Here is a 20,120-nt window from a genome sequence, read left to right on the forward strand (position 1 = left end):
ATGAAAATTTGCAGCTAAATTCAGGATGAAATGAGACAACTGTGGGCAGATTTGATGTGTGTTAGAAATCAGGTTTATTCTTAGAACGAGTATTTTATTTGCTCATATCTTTTTAAACACATCTCCCTGCATGCACGTTTGAGGAATTAATTGGTAGCTTGTAATTTTAGGGAGGTTATTTCAAGTTCCATAAGCAAATACTTGTGAGGAAATACTGATGTGAGGACAGAGCAAACACTGAAAGCTGGAGGAAGTGATTGAATGATTTATTGGGGGTAGAAAGAGTCTTTTTAAATACTGGTTAAACTTTAACAAGGTTACGGCAGGACGAAAGATGCGTTGGAATCATTGCATTCTGTAAATAATTTCCTTTTTTTTCTTGAGCGAGTGATGTCTGTTCTGTGAAAATATGACTGTTGACTCAGTACAGTGCTGTAGAATCTGGCCAAAGGCCAGGCTCTTCAAACACACCTGTATAATGAATTGGTCTTCAATAAATATGGACTGAACGTATGGGCATGCTCAGAAAAAAAAATCAAGAATAACCATTTATACAATACAGTTTTATTCATAGTTCACATCCGCACAAATTCTCCCAGCACTGTGTGACAGCGTCTTCAAAAGAAAAATCTTAAATGTATAATTTTGTTCGGATAAAACAAATTTAGTTCACAACAAACCATTTATGGTCTATATCTTATCACCTTTAAAGTATCTTGTTGCCCTGCCTTCACATCACAGTTCAAAGTGCTATCTTATGCAGTTCTTACAGTATTGAAGGGCCATTAATACTATAAGTTATAATCTTGCGTCTGTTAATATTTTATTTCCTTGCCCTTCTCTCAGTCTGCTGAAATAGTTATCTGCTTGTGTCTGCATTGACCTCCCAGCTTAAAGGGAAAGTTCACCTAAAACTGTTGTGGAGAAAAGGAGTCGAATACGTGTCGGCCAGCCTTTCAATGGGGAATTTATTGAACAAACCGTCACAGGGAATATGCATACAGAATGTTCACAAAATGTCCAAAGAGTTCATTTTGCGACACCCTTTTATACCGTCTTGGATCATAACAAGCGTACTTGGCCCTCTCTGGAGGCGCCTAGCTTTCGCATAATCATAAACAAGCTCATTCTAACTATCAACAATATTCATATGAACCAGTCAACAAGGCTCACGATGTAATTCTGACATGTCAAGAGAAATGTCATGACATTTCTCTCCCACATAGTCCCCCCTGAAATCACTTATCAGTGATTTAATAAAGAAATAATCTAAAATGAAAGAAAATCATCCCACATAGTTAATTAAGAATTAATTAACATAATCAACACTAAATTATTCTAATAATTCTACAATCTCAAACAAAGGGAACATTTTGAATAAATGAAAAGGAATATATATATATGTACCCGAATCACATTAAATGATTAAATGATTAAATGATTGAATTAAATTAAACGATACTGAATTCAACAACAATACAAGTTTTACATAGCCATCACACTTGTCCACTGTTCGCAGTGTATAGGAGCGAAAAACCCTACGGCCCAACCCCACTTGGCGACCGACCACTTTACCAAAGGTCGTACTCCGAACAGTTGACTAACACAACTGGCAATGGACATATTAGTGATACGTTCTGATTGATAATACCAAGGGCGTAATTTTGGGTAGGGACGCTAGGGTCACGTCCCTACCAATATTCAGCCCCCTACTGCAGGGTCTCCGCGGATCCTTAAAAAGTATTAAAAAGTCTTAAATAAAAAAGACTTTTTTTAAGGTCTTAAAATGTCTTAAATTTCGCCGATATTCGAAGAGTGGCATTAAATTGCATCTGGGCGAAATTAAAGAAAGATATGTGTAGAGAGACGATTTTCTATCGCTCTGTGCACAATAATGGCGACCGCTGACGTTTTGTGTGTGCGCCAGTACTTCCGGTGAAAACTTCCGGTGATTTGACAGCTAGCGCGTCAGGTTAGGGCCAGTGGCCGTAAACACAGGTTAACTTATAGCCGAGAAGAAAGGTGATAATATAACGTAGCTAAAAAGACTAGCTTTCTTCTGTAGCCTAATGTTTACCGATTTAGCAAGCCTAGCAGCCTAGTTGCTAATGCTAGCCGCAGTAACGTTACCAAACATACCTGACCTGAGCAGGGGCAAGATTATGGAGGTGCAGAGTTAACTTCATAATGGGTGAGTGCAGGTTTCATTCACTTGTTTTCATTCTTTCACAGGATTGATTCACTTCATTGGTTTATCCGATTGCTGGCCGCCGAGCCATTATGTGTCTGGGTTTGTGTGGGTTACTGATCATGGTTGTTAGCAGTCGATAGGTTGTATGATGTGTGTGAGAGTGTGTATTTTTTCTATGGGTAGGCTACGTGCCATTGACTGTATGAGCGGTCTGTGCTCGTTTTAATTTATTTGATTAGATTAGAGATACTTTATTAATCCCGAAGGAAATTTGATTTTGTCGTGTGGTTTATGCTGCAAAGTCACAGTCCATATATGGACAGCTGACTATTGCATAAACCAGTCTGTGCTTCACGTGAGTCGTCCAAAGTTCTGGTTTAAGTTAACTTGGGTAGTAAAATCGTTTTGCTAGTTGTAAAAGCACAGTAGACATAAATCGAAAATTAGGTTCAATTATGGATTTATTTTGCTCAGAGCCTCAGACAAACAGACAGACAAATGGCAGCGAAAACACGCTCCTTCGCAGAGGTGTGACAATTGGGCACGATTGTCCTGTAGTGTGTGGTGTTCCCTTGTGTGTTCAAATTTTATGCGATCGTTTTGACACACTGATTCAGTATCACTGAAGCACACATTTCACACTGGACTTTTTTTCAACACCGAACAGCCTAGAGTGTAGTTTTTATATATATTTTTGCCGTGGTAATGGTCTTAATTTTTATTCTTAGAGGTCTTAAAAAGGTCTTAAAAGTCATTAAATTTGTTGATTAAAAAATGTGCAGATACCCTGCATTATATGAGTTACATTGCATAACACTTAGCTGACTTTTTTTTTATCCAAAGCGACTTATAAGAACACATTATTGGTTACATGTAACCAATAATGAGACTGCAGTCTCTGGAGAATTGTTGGGTTAGTTGTTTTGCTCAAGGTCACTCCAGGTGTAAACAGAGGTAGCCTAATCGTGGGATTTGAGCTTGCAACCCTGTGATTTAAAGACCAACTCCCTAAAAATTAGGATGGCTCGTTAACATATAGCATCTGCATGCCATTAACTTATGATTGGTAATGCAAAAAAAAAAAAAAAAAACTGCACTTTTATGTCCCCACTAATGTCAAAATCAAAGTTACTCCCTTGGATAATACACATAGAATGAATACACCACCATCAAATCAATTAATCACAGTTTTGTACCAACTGTTGCCATCACACTTGTCCACTGTTCGCAGTGCAAAGGAGCGAAAAACCCACCGGCTGCTACTTTCGTAACTCATGTTCTTATCTTGAGAAAACTCGCCTACGGCCCCACCCCAGAGAGTTATAGGAAACACTTTTTAGTCGAAAAAAGATTTATAGGGGGGAATAAAGTGTGATTTATGACAGGTGACCTTTTGACCTCCGTATGTCCTGTCACATCAAAGGGTTAGCTCACATCAAAGGGTTAGCGATAACAAGTGGTCGGTGGTGGGGGTTAGGGGTGGGTGTTAGTGGGTTCAATATGTTTGAGTAGTAACAGTATTGACAATCAAATCAAATGTATTTGTATAACACATTTCGTGTACAAAACAATTCATAAAATAAAATAAAATAAAATAAAAGCAAATCAAGTCAAGTCTTTTGTTGTCAGATACACAGAACAACAGAGTCGGGCACTGAAATTCTTAGGACAGGACACCGTACAGCGACTACCATAACAACACATAACATGCCGTAACATGACATGACATAAGTACACTAACAATAAATAGGCAATATAGATATTATAAAATATACATTTGACGTTAATTACTAGTGCTATACTGAACATATAATACACATAATAGCCTATGCTAATCTAAGATCTATACTAACCTAGAAACCCAAGATAAAAATACAATATTGTGTAATATTGCATGTTGTAGTGCAAACAGCAGTGGAGGTAGGCATGTGTAGTGTCGAGTGTAAGAAGCATTAAAATATATAAAAAGAATAGAAAGAGAAACAAATAAAATCCATCCATCCATTATCTATACCGCTGAATCCGTCGATCGGGTCGCGGGCGGGCTGGAGCCCAGCAGTCAATGGGCGAGAGGCGGGGTACTACCTGACCAGGCCGCCAGTCCATCGCAGGGCCACATAGAGACAAACGGGACAAACAACCATGCACGCTCACACTCACTCCTAAGGACAATTTAGAGATGCCAATCAACCTAACATGCATGATTTTTTTGGACAGTGGGAGGAAGCTGGAGTACCCGGAGAGAACCCACGCATACACGAGGAGAACATGCAAACTCCACACAGAAAGGCCCCAGCTGGGTGTTGAACCTGGAACCTTCTTGCTGTGAGGCGACGGTGCTAACCACCACACCACCGTGCAGCCCACAAATAAAATCATTTAAATGAATTTAAAAACAAGCAACTGTCCAGATAAATTAAAAGATATCGTGCAGATTCCACACAGACACATGAAAAAAGTAATGTTTTTAACCTGGATTTAAAAATGTCTCCATTTGGTGAAAGTTTAATCTCCACTGGCAGTTTGTTCCACTTGTTTGCAGCATAACAGCTAAATGCTGCTTCTTAGTGTTTTATAAATAAAAAGGTTTATTGGTTAATAGGAATGGTTTAGTTTAAGTAGGTAAACTGTCAAGATTTAAAATGTATGTAGACAGGCTGTAGATAGTTTAAATGCTAATATGTTAAAGTTTACACGAGACTGTCAGACGGTTCCCGTGGACCCCTGCTGTGGAAACTCACTCCTTGATTTGCTACAATGCGATTTGAATCGTCTGACAGTCTTGTGTAAACTTTAACATATTAGCATTTAAACTATCTACAGCCTGTCTACATACATTTTAAATCTTGACAGTTTACCTACTTAAACTAAACCATTCCTATTAACCAATAAACCTTTTTATTTATAAAACACTAAGAAGCAGCATTTAGCTGTTATGCTGCAAACAAGTGGAACAAACTGCCAGTGGAGATTAAACTTTCACCAAATGGAGACAATTTTAAATCCAGGTTAAAAACATTACTTTTCTCATGTGTCTGTGTGGAATCTGCACGATATATTTTAATTTATCTGGACAGTTGCTTGTTTCTAAATTCATTTAAATGATTTTATTTGTTTCTCTTTCTATTCTTTTTATATATTTTAATGCTTCTTACACTCGACACTACACATGCCTACCTCCACTGCTGTTTGCACTACAACATGCAATATTACACAATACTGTATTTTTATCTTGGGTTTCTAGGTTAGTATAGATCTTAGATTAGCATAGGCTATTATGTGTATTATATGTTCAGTATAGCACTAGTAATTAACGAAAAATGTATATTTTATAATATCTATATTGCCTGTTTATTGTTAGTGTACTTATGTCATGTCATGTTACGGCATGTTATGTGTTGTTATGGTAGTCGCTGTACGGTGTCCTGTCCTAAGAATTTCAGTGTCCGACTCTGTTGTTCTGTGTATCTGACAACAAAAGACTTGACTTGATTTGTTTTTATTTTATGAATTGTTTTGTACACGAAATGTGTTATACAAATAAATTTGATTTGATTGTCAATACTGTTACTACTCAAACATATTGAACCCACTAACACCCACCCCTAACCCCCACCACCGACCACTTGTTATCGCTAACCCTTTGATGTGAGCTAACCCTTTGATGTGACAGGACATACGGAGGTCAAAAGGTCACCTGTCATAAATCACACTTTATTCCCCCCTATAAATCTTTTTTCGACTAAAAGTGTTTCCTATAACTCTCTGGGGTGGGGCCGTAGGGGAGTTTTCTCAAGATAAGAACATGAGTTACGAAAGTAGCAGCCGGTGGGTTTTGCGCTCCTATGCACTGCGAACAGTGGACAAGTGTGATGGCAACAGTTGGTACAAAACTGTGATTAATTGATTTGATGGTGGTGTATTCATTCTATATGTATCAATCAGAACGGATCACTAATATGTCCATTGCCAGTTGTGTTAGTCAACTGTTCGGAGTACGACCTTTGGTAAAGTGGTCGGTCGCCAAGTGGGGTTGGGCCGTAGGGTTTTTCGCTCCTATACACTGCGAACAGTGGACAAGTGTGATGGCAATGTAAAACTTGTATTGTTGTTGAATTCAGTATCGTTTAATTTAATTCAATCATTTAATCATTTAATGTGATTCGGGTACATATATATATATATATATATATATATATATATATATATATATATATATATTCCTTTGCATTTATTCAAAATGTTCCCTTTGTTTGAGATTGTAGAATTATTAGAATAATTTAATGTTGATTATGTTAATTAATTCTTAATTAACTATGTGGGGTGATTTTCTTTCATTTTAGATTATTTCTTTATTAAATCACTGATAAGTGATTTCAGGGGGGACTATGTGGGAGAGAAATGTCATGACATTTCTCTTGACATGTCAGAATTACATCGTGAGCCTTGTTGACTGGTTCATATGAATATTGTTGATAGTTAGAATGAGCTTGTTTATGATTATGCGAAAGCTAGGCGCCTCCAGAGAGGGCCAAGTACGCTTGTTATGATCCAAGACGGTATAAAAGGGTGTCGCAAAATGAACTCTTTGGACATTTTGTACATTCTGTATGCATATTGGCTGTGACGGTTTGTTCAATAAATTCCCCATTGAAAGGCTGGCCGACACGTATTCGACTCCTTTTCTCCACAACAGTTTTAGGTGAACTTTCCCTTTAAGCTGGGAGGTCAATGCAGACACAAGCAGATAACTATTTCAGCAGACTGAGAGAAGGGCAAGGAAATAAAATATTAACAGACGCAAGATTATAACTTATAGTATTAATGGCCCTTCAATACTGTAAGAACTGCATAAGATAGCACTTTGAACTGTGATGTGAAGGCAGGGCAACAAGATACTTTAAAGGTGATAAGATATAGACCATAAATGGTTTGTTGTGAACTAAATTTGTTTTATCCGAACAAAATTATACATTTAAGATTTTTCTTTTGAAGACGCTGTCACACAGTGCTGGGAGAATTTGTGCGGATGTGAACTATGAATAAAACTGTATTGTATAAATGGTTATTCTTGATTTTTTTTTCTGAGCATGCCCATACGTTCAGTCCATATTTATTGAAGACCAATTCATTATACAGGTGTGTCTGAAGAGCCTGGCCTTTGGCCAGATTCTACAGCACTGTACTGAGTCAACAGTCATATTTGCACAGAACAGACATCACTCGCTCAAGAAAAAAAAGGAAATTATTTACAGAATGCAATGATTCCAACGTATCTTTCGTCCTGCCGTAACCTTGTTAAAGTTTAACCAGTATTTAAAAAGACTCTTTCTACCCCCAATAAATCATTCAATCACTTCCTCCAGCTTTCAGTGTTTGCTCTGTCCTCACATCAGTATTTCCTCACAAGTATTTGCTTATGGAACTTGAAATAACCTCCCTAAAATTACAAGCTACCAATTAATTCCTCAAACGTGCACGCAGGGAGAAGTGTTTAAAAAGATATGAGCAAATAAAATACTCGTTCTAAGAATAAACCTGATTTCTAACACACATCAAATCTTCCCACAGTTGTCTCATTTCATCCTGAATTTAGCTGCAAATTTTCATATATTTTGCCATGGTGGTGTCAGCGTTATTTCGTGGCTTTTTAAAAACACTCATTCTGAGTAAAATAAGGTCATTTTAGGTCAAAAGGGCTTCAAATGTGTGAGACAGAAAAATCTGTTCAAAAGATTTACATAAATCCTGCTCTTTTAAACTTATTTCTTTTCATTCAAATTCATACAAATGTGTCTACAAAAGATCTTCTCCGTCTGAAAAAAAAAAAAAACCCTCCTCATCGTATAGTTACATTTCTATGGTGACTTGCCAGGTATGTGAAATGACATCAATTTTGGGCGGGAATAGCAGACTTAAAATCAATGTTCAAATTAGTCTGGGTTTGACCGCAGTTCTCACACTCCCAAAATGTATACCAGATACAGAAGCTGCGAATAGAGCTCACAACAGAGGCACTATTTATTGCTTTCAATTATTAATAGAAATTTACTGACAAGATGAAAGAGATCATTGAGGTTATAACACTTTTCTTAGGTTTTGTTGCCTGGATTATGGTTTTCATATCTCTAGAGGACAAGTATTGGAAAGAGTCCACCCAAGAAGGGAGCGTAATTATAACCTCCACAATCTATGAGAACCTCTGGATGTCTTGTGCTAGTGATTCCACAGGAATCTATAACTGTCGAGACTTTCCATCTCTTTTTGCTCTCCCAGGTAAGTAAAAGATAGATTATTCTAAGATAGCATTGTACATGGAAGGAGCCAAGGAAAGACACTTATGTATCACTATTTACTGCCTGAAATGTTTGGAATTTATAATGGAAATCAATAGAACAAAAATGTTTCAGACTTTATCAAAATTTTGCAAAAAATCATAAATTGGCAGAAGTGCGACTTTATTTCGGGATTTACTCAAAGCTCATGGAGGCACAAAGTTCTCCTGTTAGAGGATCTAAATCTCTATTAAAGGAGAACTGCGGTATTTTCAACATTAAGCCTCATATCTGAGTCGTCTGCAATGTTTTAGAAGCCCCCCTCACCGCTTTTTTTATGTTTATCTGTGTCCGGTATTTGCCTAATTTTGATTCTCAACCTGCTTCAGAATGGCAAGCATTGGGCATTCTAAAAGGTCCGTAAAAGCACCATAAACGTCCGTTTTCAAAATAATCAACTCACCGGAGTGGTTACTGGTGTGCACTGGTAATCCATATAAAACTTCGTAGCGAAAAGTTGCTTCTGTCGTGTTTTATTTGACATTTTATAAATCCCATTGAGTTGATATATGGCCATATACATCATGCATTCGGCAAGATTTCAGCATCAGATTATTAAACAATGATGCAGTTAAACAACTTGAAAATCACCACAGAGATAGCTGTGGGCATATAGAAACTTAACATTGTATTTTAGCCAAATAAAAGCATGCAAGCAGTTTGAAGTGAAGTGTTGACCCAAATGTCCATTATTCTTGGCAATGGATTACATGGACATATATTTGGTGCCACTGAGTCATGCCTGAACAAAGAACCAATAGATTTTACTTTACAATTTTGGAGCTAGGGTCCTTCAAAAACACAACATTGCATTTTAGCAGACACAAAAATCATATGCAAGTATTTTGCAGTACAGTGCTTATCCAGATGTTCATTATTGTTAACAATGAATCACATGGACATACTGACAGCTCCACTGAGTTGTGCCTGGAAGAGGACTTAGTAGATTTTACTGTAAAAATGTGGAGTAATTGTCCTAATACCTCACATTATGATGGGCAAAACTTGGATATGTAAGCACTTTGAAGTGAAATGTTGACCCAAATGTCAATTATTCTTGGCAATGGATTACATGGACATATATTTGGTACCACTGAGTCCTTCCTGAAAAAGGAACCAATAGATTTTACTGTACAATTTTGGAGCTAAGGTCCTTCAAAAACCTCACATATCACGATTTCTCATCGAAAAAACTTGAATATGCAAGATGTTTGAAGTGAAATTCAGATCCAAATGTGAATTATTCTTGGCAATGGATTACATGGACATATATTTGGTGCCACTGAGTCATGCCTGAACAAAGAACCAATAGATTTTACTTTACAATTTTGGAGCTAGGGTCCTTCAAAAACACAACATTGCATTTTAGCAGACACAATAATCATATGCAAGTATTTGGAAGTACAGTGCTTATCCAGATGTTCATTATTATTAAAGGTAGGGTAGGAGTAGCCTGGGCGAAAGCCGACTGTTGACTCTGTCAAACAGTCTGGGAAAACCCAAGAGGAATCCGTTTCCATGGAGGGCGGGACCTTCCCCAGCAACTTAAATTCATTGGAGTAACGGAGTTCCCTTAACCAATCATAATGTTTAGAAATGACGTTGGTTATGCGCCGAGGTTCATGCTTACTCTCGCGAGGCTCTAGCTCGCGAATCACGCTTCCCACATCCGCTTTCATTATACCGGTACCATTTGATAAATCAAACTTTTCCCAAAGCCAGTTGGAAGGAGAGCTACGACATCCTTGCCACTAACAAAATTGACGAGGCATTCCTCTTGCTCTCGTTTTAATTGTGTAATGATCTCCAGAGTTGAGACAACTTCATGGATAGCTTCTAGCGTTCTTCCGTCGCCATGTTTATTTCCGCTGCGGTTGAACTACAATTATATGGACTACAATGGACTCCGCGCGTGAGTTCTGCGTCACCACTCGCAACTGTTTGCTGATTGGCAAAACACTGAGCGAACCGAGGTAGGGGGATTTGGCCAGACTATGTGCGGAGCCAAAATCTTTGGGCGGAAGTACGTAGGATGGCGTCGCCAGGCTAGGGTAGGAGATCCTGGATTTTGAGTCCAGCGAAGCTGCATTTTGAAAATACACAGGTAAAAAGTCCCAACCCTTTTCTTCACTTTTCCCCCGAAGGCACGCCTCTAGAGTACATGAACGCGCACGAGCACGAAGGTGCACGAGCGCTGTTCTGACAGCAAGCATCGATCGTTGCCGTATTTAGTATTTAGTATTTAGTTTATGCTAACTATACGTTTAATAATGCTAGGTGCTAGGCAAGCTGGCTCTAGTTTAGCTTCCTGCCAAGCTTCTGAACGTTAACGGAGCAGGGTACGCGCACAGGGAGAAGGAGGGGGAGGGAGGAGCAGATTGCAGTTTGATAGACGGCATCAGTATCCAATCATTGTGAACGGTCCGTTCAGTATGATTGGATACTGTTTTTCCTAGATTGTACGTTCTAGAGGCCACTAAAACTTTTCATATTTGTGTCAAAACTTTTAATTAATTGGTTGCAATGGGGGTGTGAAGAGTATTTCAAGCAATATGTAAAAAAATGTTCCAGAAAAAGATCCCCTACCCCGCCTTTAACAATGAATCACATGGACATACTGACAGCTCCACTGAGTTATGCCTGGAAGAGGACTTATTAGATTTTACTGTAAAAATTTGGAGTAATTGTCCTAATACCTCATATGTTATGATGGGCAAAACTTGCATATGTTAGCACTTTGAAGTGAAATGTTGACCCAAATGTCAATTATTCTTAGTAATAGAGTACATGGACATATACTTTGTACCACTGAGTCATGCCTGAACAAAGAACCAATAGATTTTACTGTACAATTTTGGAGCTAAGGTCCTTCAAAAACCTCACATATCAGGATTTCTAAACGACAAGAACTTGAATATGCAAGATGTTTGACAAAACTTATTATGCAAGATGTTTGAAGTGAAATTCTGATCCAAACGTTAATTATTATTTGCTATAGCCTATATATATACACAGAGAGAGAGAGCGAGAGAGAGAGAGAGAATTCCATGGTTTATTTACTTTGCTGTAACTCGCTCATCTGGCAGTGCATTTACGATGGTCAAGCTAGCCGCTGTTCTGTCGATTTCTCCTACTCGTCGAGAAATGCTATCTTGTGTTTTTGCGCATGCGCGCGCATGCGCGCGCATGTGCAGAGACAATTTTCTAAGTTTTTGTTGTCCCGCCCATCATTTTTTGCTACCCTTTCTCCTACTAAGGTAGGAGAAATCGAGGAGAAATTTTTCATTCGTTTTTGTTTTCAAGCCCATAATTATTTATAATTATTTGCTACCCTAACGGTGAGTAACATCCTCAAAATCCTGATTCCTTTTGGAAGACATGCAAAGTAATAAAACACTTATCGTATTAACAAGCAGTTAGCTTAACATGCACAAAATGCAAGCAGTTATCTTTACATGCACAAAATGCATTCGTATTAACAAGCAGTTAGCTTAACATGCACAAAATGCATTGTTGCTCATGTTGTGGGGGTAGTATGTGTGCAGTGTGGTTGTCGGTGTGATGTTGTGTGTGAGTTTATGCAAGAATTGATTTGATTATTGATTTTATTATGTAAAGCACTTTGTGTTGCTTTTTTTATTATGAAAGGTGCTATATAAATAAAGTTTGATTTGAGTTTATTTGATTTGATTAATTAATAACAGCAATGCTGTTTTTAGAAATGGAAGAAAACTGGAGAAAAATATACAAGCACCTTTCTGAGGGACTATACCCAGAAGGGTATAGTAAGTCCCAAAGACAGAACCTCAGAAGGTACACCGGAAAATTCACACTCAAGGGTGAGTATCTGAAATGCATTCAAATGTAGCTATTGCGGTACATGGATTCATCTGTAATGATTTTTTTTTTTTTAATGAATTTTCACTTCAGATGATGAGCTCTTTTTTGGACAGAAGAGGGCCATCAGAACCAAAGAAGATGCTCCAAAAAATTTCCATGAATTTCACAGTTCACCAATGGGGGGGGCATTCTGGAATAATCAAAACCAGAAGTGCCATTTGCTCCAGATTTTACTGGAAAGGAATGAGCTTGGACATTGATACCTGGGTATGTTCTCTCAAGTTTCTTTTCTATTTTTGTTATTTATGTCTTTCAACTTTTATTAAGCTATATAAATGTTAATTATTGAAGGTGCTGGAATGTGACAAGTGCCAGAGGGTTGGAAAACCCTTGGCAACTTCAGAGCCACTACAATGCATTAAGGTAACTCAGTAGACCTGTAGTAACACTCTTATTTAGTATACTGTCATTAAAGTGCCAAACCAACATTTCTCTAACTACTCTTTCTATGCATTTTTTTGTATTATCTCCTGCTTATATTATTCTTGAATACATTGTCTTCTTAAAATTATCCAGGTTTTGTATCCCCTCTTGTTTATATTGCTTGCTTGCATTTATTATTTGGTTTGATTGTGGTACAACGCTGTAAATTTCCTCAATCTGGAACTGAAAGTAATTTTGTTTTACTTCATAGGTGTCTGCTGTCTGGGAGCTGGTGGGGATAGATTTAACAGGGCCCTTACCCATAACTGGGGACGGGTTTAAATACATCCTCACAGCTACAGACTACTTCTCTAAATGGGTAGAGGCATTTCCGTTGAAGAAGTTTTGCCAGATGCAAACAAGTGTGATGAGGTAGTTCAAGAAAAACAAAAGGCAATGAAGATTGCAAATACAAAAGCAGCAGACAACATAGCAAACAGCCAGGAATCTCAAAGGAAGGCTTATGCCAATCGAGTCCTTAAAAAGCCCAAAGACATCTCGTACAGTGTTGGTGATGAGGTCCTGCTTTTTAATATGAGGAAACAGGGAAGGAAAGGAGGACAAATTGAGCCTGATTTCTTTGGACCTTATCAAATAATCAGTCTTAGTGGCAAGCTTGTCATGCTGTCAAATTCGGAAGGGAAAGTGTTGAAGAACAAGTACAGCATTAACCACTTGAAGCCGTCCAAAAGGAGCCAGACTTCCCCCTGTCAGGAATCAGAGGATTCCACAACAACAGACAAAGTAAAGTATAAAAAAACACAGCATTAAAGACCTGCATACATGTGCCTTACATGAAGCTCCTGCCTACCACTCTGATTAAAAAAATGTAGGACAACTTCATATGTCAATATAATTGTGCATGTCATTAAAGCCACAGCAGCTGCCGTCTAAAGAGGACAACATTAAAGAGAGAGGTTGTATTCAATAAACTTTGTGGGCCCTATTCTGACCGTCTGGGTATGAAGACTCAAGACTCTCATAATAGGGCCTTTTGTGTTCAGTTTGACCTGTTGGTCATTTGTTCGGCCCACCTCCGTTCTTGTTTGCATGAGGATGGTGTTGCCTTGTTCAAAAATTGATCCTTTTAAGGTAACTGTATTTTCATCCATGGATGTATATCACACCTGTTTCCGGTGATCAGCATTTCCTTTTCACACCACAAGATGTCACTAGATGTAATTAGGACCTTATTATTACAATATATTTTGAAAATCTGAATCAATACCCAGCCCTAATATATCTTCTAAAGTTCATTATGTCCTGATCTGTGGTGAAGAGGAAATGTTATTTATTACACGAATACTTCGGTGAATTATGTCGGCTTCTTTCACTCAGCAGCCAAAGTTTTTTGTTTTTTGTTTTCTGTATCCTGTATTCAAATAGATGGAAATATGTTTGAAACAAACTTAAATAAGTATGGCATTCAGATGTTCATGTATGTTAGATTTGCAATGCAATGTTACTAAGAGTCTGTCTTTGGTTCACCATTTATTCTTTCAGTTCAAAAGTTGTGGGCGGCAAAGGATCAGGGCCAGGTGGCCCATTGGCCCATTCAAGCTGTACGACACATCTTTTCGCACACTGCATGGGACTGCATGGCTGGCTGATGATGTAAGAAAGCAAATTATATTGAGAAAAGCTCTGAATGAGATACAAAAACTTTTTAGAAATGTTCTATTTTTTTGTCTTTGGTTTGCATTGCAGGTTATTGATGCATACTTGTACAGTGTGATTGAAAAAAAGAAGGTAAGTTTGAATACTTTTGGTTCTCATTGGTTCTTCTCTCCCTGCACTTCAATCCATATGTTTTTCTAACTCTTTACCCTGTAAATATTCATTTTTAATACTTCGGCTCTGTCTGCATTCTGGCTGAAAGAACCATGATATTAATTTCAGATTGAATCTCTGTAACAACTAAAAAACTTTTTTTGACAGAAACCTATTCACCTGCTCAATTCCGCTGTGTCCACCTCATTGTTTTCAGGGCGATTCAACCCCCTCGAAAAGGTAATTAAGTTGTCACAGTTAATTATATTGACGTACTGTATGTTAAAAAATACATTAATGATAACTTGGTGTCGAATTGATTCCCCAGATGAAGTTTCCAGTGGAGGACATCTGGTTTTGTCCTGTGAATGTTGGGTCTCATTGGATTTTGGTGGTGTGTTTAAACCTCTTTGCTTGTTACTGTGTGCTGTGGAATATTTCACATTGATGAGAACATTACTTTAATGCCCTAAACATTTCCAGATGGTCAAAATGTTGGAGACAGTCCTTTTGCTGGTGATCTTTGTAAGCTTAATCTTCAATTTTACAGATAGATAGACTTTATTGATCCCGAAGGAATACAGTCATTTTAAAGTGTTGGTAATGATGACAGTTTTTGTGATATATGATCATCGTGTGTGAATTTGTGTTTTTTTTTTTAACTCTTTTGACGATTAGAAACTACTTGCAGAAGGCAGACTGTCAACACAAGAAAACATGGACAGTCCAAAAAATGCCCCACAACATACAGCAGGATGCCTGGAGCTGTGGCGTTTTGGTGTTGATGGTAAAAAAATAAATTACTATTATAATAGAAAATTTCTAAATTTCTAAAATTACTTTTTCCAACATACTAAAATCCTCTTCCTGTCTATTTGTGTAGAAAATCTCTTAACCTTTTTATTGTATTTTTCTCTTCTTCTTTTCTCTTTTCTTTTATGGGCGCCAGACTTGTGCTGACCTAACGTTTTTAGTGTAGACTTAATAAACATCACAAACAACTTGAAATTTCTTGACCACTAGCATATGAACTGTAATATCATTTTGCAGTTTGCTCAAGAATACATGGAGCATGGGAATGTTGCCATGACGGAGACATTGCCACAAGCTGTTGCACAAGCACGGTTTGATGTAGCTTGTGCACTGCTTCAGTCAAAAGGTGAGTGGTATCGAACACTGATTTAAGTTGACTGTATTTTATTACTATGTACGTTCAGTTCTAAATCTTACAAAATCCATGGGTTACAGGGAAAGCAGATGATTATTGTGTGGTGTGCTCCTATCTGGAAACTGATGCTGATACCAGCATGATCGAAATGGTAAAGTTAGATAGATAGATGATAGATAGATAAATACTTTATTAATCCCAATTTGGGAAATTGTTTTGTTGCAGCAGCATACAGTAAAGATATGGAATAGAATAAAATAAATATAAAATAAAATACAATAAATAAATAAAAATAGTGAATAAACATTCGCTATGTACAAATCTACAGTATTTTTTGCTTTTTGTTATTGTTTTTTTTTTTAGGAGAGACTTCAAGCCTATTGAGGTTGAAGTTCTCTTCCAGCCAGAGGGGAGGTGTTATAGATGGTGATGCTTTGTAGGGCACAAAACCCACTTTATCGCTATGAAAAGATCATGGGTTGGGTTAAACAGATATGCAACCTTTACAGCCATAGTGCTTTGTATTGATTTTTCCATTTACATATATTATGATTTTATTTATTTTTTTGTAGGTGCAGTGCGATCTCTGCAGTCGGTGGGCACATTTTCAATGTGCCAATTATAAGAAACACTGTGGCACAAAATACATGTGCCCAAAATGTGTTTGCGGGGCTTCCGGCAGTGCAGTGGCCTGAGTTTGGGATCCCACATTGGACGGCCCCTTATTTCCTATCACCCCCCCCCCCCCCCCCCCCCCCCCCATCCTCTCCCCCCATCCTCTCCCCCCTCTCTCTGCCCCATCCTCTCCTTTGTGAAGGAGATAATGTATATGTAACCATTAAAACCTCTGTTCTAGTTCTCCTTCCTGTCTTGTCATTCGCCATTTGATTTTTGTATTTGGGACACTTCAGGCTTTATTTAGGTGACTCTGCTCCATCATTGTCAAGAATGATTTGAGAAGGGGTAGCATTATTTGACAGGGTCATATTGGCCTATTAAAATTTGCTACCCTCTTAAATAAATCAATTTCATTACACTTTTTATAATTACACACATGACAGACAAAAACGCTTACTTTATGACTTTATTTGATATACAGAGGTACAAAAACGCTTACTTTATGACTTTATTTGATATACAGACGTACAAAAACGCTTACTTTATGACTTTATTTGATATACAGACGTACAAAAACGCTTACTTTATGACTTTATTTGATATACAGACGTACAAAAACGCTTACTTTATGACTTTATTTGATATACAGACGTACAAAAACGCTTACTTTATGACTTTATTTGATATACAGAGGTACAAAAACGCTTACTTTATGACTTTATTTGATATACAGAGGTACAAAAACGCTTACTTTATGACTTTATTTGATATACAGAGGTAGAAAACCATAAAGTAGCATTTTTTGATAGGGTAGCAAAAACCGATAGGCGTGTCTATCGGTTTTTGCTGCGGTAGCATTTCTCGACGAAGTAGGAAAAAATCCACAGAACACCGCCATTCCCAGCCGCCACTCTTTCACACGTCGTTTAGGTTAGTCGCGCCGTTTAAAACCGTAGTAGTAGAGAATATGAGCCTTAACGGCGGATGAACGAGTGGCGGCTCACTTGACCGCAGTATTATCACAAGTATTCATATACGTGACTGTCATTCACAGGGACTCAAGCACAAACAAAGAGCCTGATCAGGTTTAGCGCCGAAAACGAAGATCTGTTTCTAAAGTCATCCCCATCCCCAAAAAGAAGTAGGAAGTCCAATCCCATAATGGATTACCTGATACAGGAGAGCCTGATGGAGCAGAAGCGCCACGAGCAGAAAACGGAGCGCTTTTTAGCTCTGTTTGAGCGCATGATAGACAAACTTTACGGTGAGTTGATGCGCCATGCACCTATTGTACACACAGCCACCACTACCGCATTCTGAAACACCTTTTTTTAATTTTTTACAATGGATGAAAGTGCATGCTATAATGTCATATCGTGTCTTGTTCCCCCAGAACATCACTGAGCCCATGCAGCACCTCCGATGCGCCATGCGCCTGTTCCTGCTCCGGTCATCTCGTTCTTGATGATTGCACTGTTGCCCGTTTATATTCATATTGTTTATATTCACACTGTTTATTGTCCATATTTGCACCACACACTTTACAGCAGACACTTTAAGCTGTTATTTCTGAAAATAAGCTGCCTTACCAGTCTGTAATGTGAGTAGCCTAATAAAAGAAATTAAGGACAAAAGGTTTGTGAGCATGATTATCACATCAACATCATATGAACGACTGGAACGGATATTGGTATGAAGAGATTTATTATACAAGGGATAACAAAAAAATTGGGGTACATGTTGTGGTCCAATGGGCAATAATTTGTAGGATGACCCGTCTGCTGGAAAGAAAAACATGGAAAGATCAGGCTTTTATCCTCCCAAACCAACACATTGATAGCATACACAAGGCAGTGCATTTATTTAAGTCATCAAATCTGAACCTGGTACAAAGAAAACCGCTTCAAAAACGCATGAGCTGCATGTTTATCCCAAACGGAACGAGGCGAGTAACAAAGGCTAAACGTTAGCTTATGCTTTCAGCTAGGTTAGCCAGGTTAGGATACTACTCCAGTCAATAAATCAGCAAATCCAACGAGACAAGCAAATTGTTTCTATATGACACGATATCACAAATGTACAGTTAGAAGCACTTTCAAACACACACACACACACACACACACAATCATTTTCACACGCCGGCTCTGGAAGCTACCAGCTGCTCACTCACAAGCGTTATTTGCATTAATTTCTTATTCTACATACCGTAACAACATCCAGCAATGCTCCCAGATGTCGAAGACGCCTTCGCCTGATGGCACTCCGTCGATTCGACGCAGATATTTCTAAAAATATCCGAATAGCCCAGGACAGCGCGAACACCACAGCACCGGTCATGTTTGTTTACTTCTGGCTAAAGCTGTCGCTTTTGGTTACGTAACAACTGACGGCGCGGACTTATTACGTTCGTGAGTGTGAAGTGCTGTCCCAATTCGAAGGGGTGACATTCCTAGCCCTTCGCCTACCCCTACGTTTGAAGGGGCGAGGGGTAGGCGAAGGGGTAGAAAATAGAATTGGGATTGGGCCTGTGTCCGAGATAACAAAGCGTCGTCGACTGGCATGGATCGCTGCTGTAAGACGACCAAGCATAACTTTCCACTCAATCCCGGTGTCGATGAGAGTGTGTTCTCTGCATTTTCATTCTGGTAAATTACAGACTTTTGTGTGCTGAGGTAAAGATCCCCGCCTTCACAAGAGGACACTGTCAGTTGGAAGCAAGGGATGTCTCAATGGGTTAAAAGCGGAGGACAAATTTCGTGTGTATGCATGTATACATGACAATAAATCTGATCTTAATCTTAATTTAATGTGGAAAATACAAGGAAAATTGCCCATCTCCAAATTCACATGGAAAGGGCGATTGGATCAGAAACAATACACCTTTTTGTCAGCAAAAGTACCTATCAACATAGTTTTGCCATGCGAAGGTGAAGACAAAACATTCTTTGACAAGATTGTGTCTGCATGTTGTACTCTGACCACCATGAGCAGGAGTGTTGTGCAAAGTTGAAGTCGTCTGAAATAAATATGCTTTGAGATACAGCCAAGTGTGTGTGTTTCATTATTTATTTAGAAGTAGAGTAACATGACAAAAGTGTAAAGTGTAATTATAATTGAAACTGTTGCAAAGTATAAGCACTGACACCACATACTATAATACGCAATTATGTCCGAAAGGGTGAACTTCGGCAGTAAATCTTCGTCGACACTCCATTCCTTGCTCGGTATTTCATAAGGGTCCAGTCCGTTTATAACGCCAATCTTCTGTATGTACCGATCTCTGGCTTCCTTCTGTAATGTATCCCGGTATATCCCACATCCTTTCTTCGATTTTAACATGCTTTTCTCTCACTTTTCTCTCACTGTTTGGTCCTTTATCTCCGTCTTGCCTCAGGGTTTGTTTACGAGATTGTGCCTCCAATATGGCGACCATATCCCAGAATGCAACGCGTGTGCCCGAGCCCTTCCTAAACTGGCTGTCTCTATGATTATACAAAGCTCGTTTTTATTGGCTGAGAAGAGGAGCGTCAAGAGTGACGTAGTCACGTACAGGCCGGTACTTTTCTCTGAGATGAGGTGTTTGCGGGATGGATAAAGTGTACGAACTATAAATGACTGTTACAAAACAACTTAGATTTTTTTATACTCGTAAAGTTTACGAGTATAAAAAAATCTAAGCATTATAATTTAATTTAAAATATACAAATAAACATAA

The 20,120-nt window shown here is 38.3% G+C and overlaps 2 long non-coding RNA genes across 2 annotated transcripts; both read left to right on the forward strand.

The window, feature by feature from the left end:
• The first annotated feature begins 14,825 nt into the window (after positions 1 to 14,825).
• LOC142402282 (uncharacterized) lies at positions 14,826 to 16,481 on the forward strand. The gene is made up of 6 exons (XR_012773329.1): positions 14,826 to 14,859; positions 14,948 to 15,013; positions 15,298 to 15,406; positions 15,670 to 15,778; positions 15,868 to 15,938; positions 16,360 to 16,481. It is a non-coding gene; the product is annotated as an uncharacterized LOC142402282 (long non-coding RNA).
• Positions 16,482 to 17,147: 666 nt separating this feature from the next.
• On the forward strand, positions 17,148 to 18,039 carry LOC142402283 (uncharacterized). The gene is made up of 2 exons (XR_012773330.1): positions 17,148 to 17,669; positions 17,799 to 18,039. It is a non-coding gene; the product is annotated as an uncharacterized LOC142402283 (long non-coding RNA).
• Positions 18,040 to 20,120: the final 2,081 nt, after the last annotated feature.

Source organism: Odontesthes bonariensis, chromosome 16 (genome assembly GCF_027942865.1).
Source record: "Odontesthes bonariensis isolate fOdoBon6 chromosome 16, fOdoBon6.hap1, whole genome shotgun sequence".
NCBI lineage: Eukaryota > Metazoa > Chordata > Actinopteri > Atheriniformes > Atherinopsidae > Odontesthes > Odontesthes bonariensis.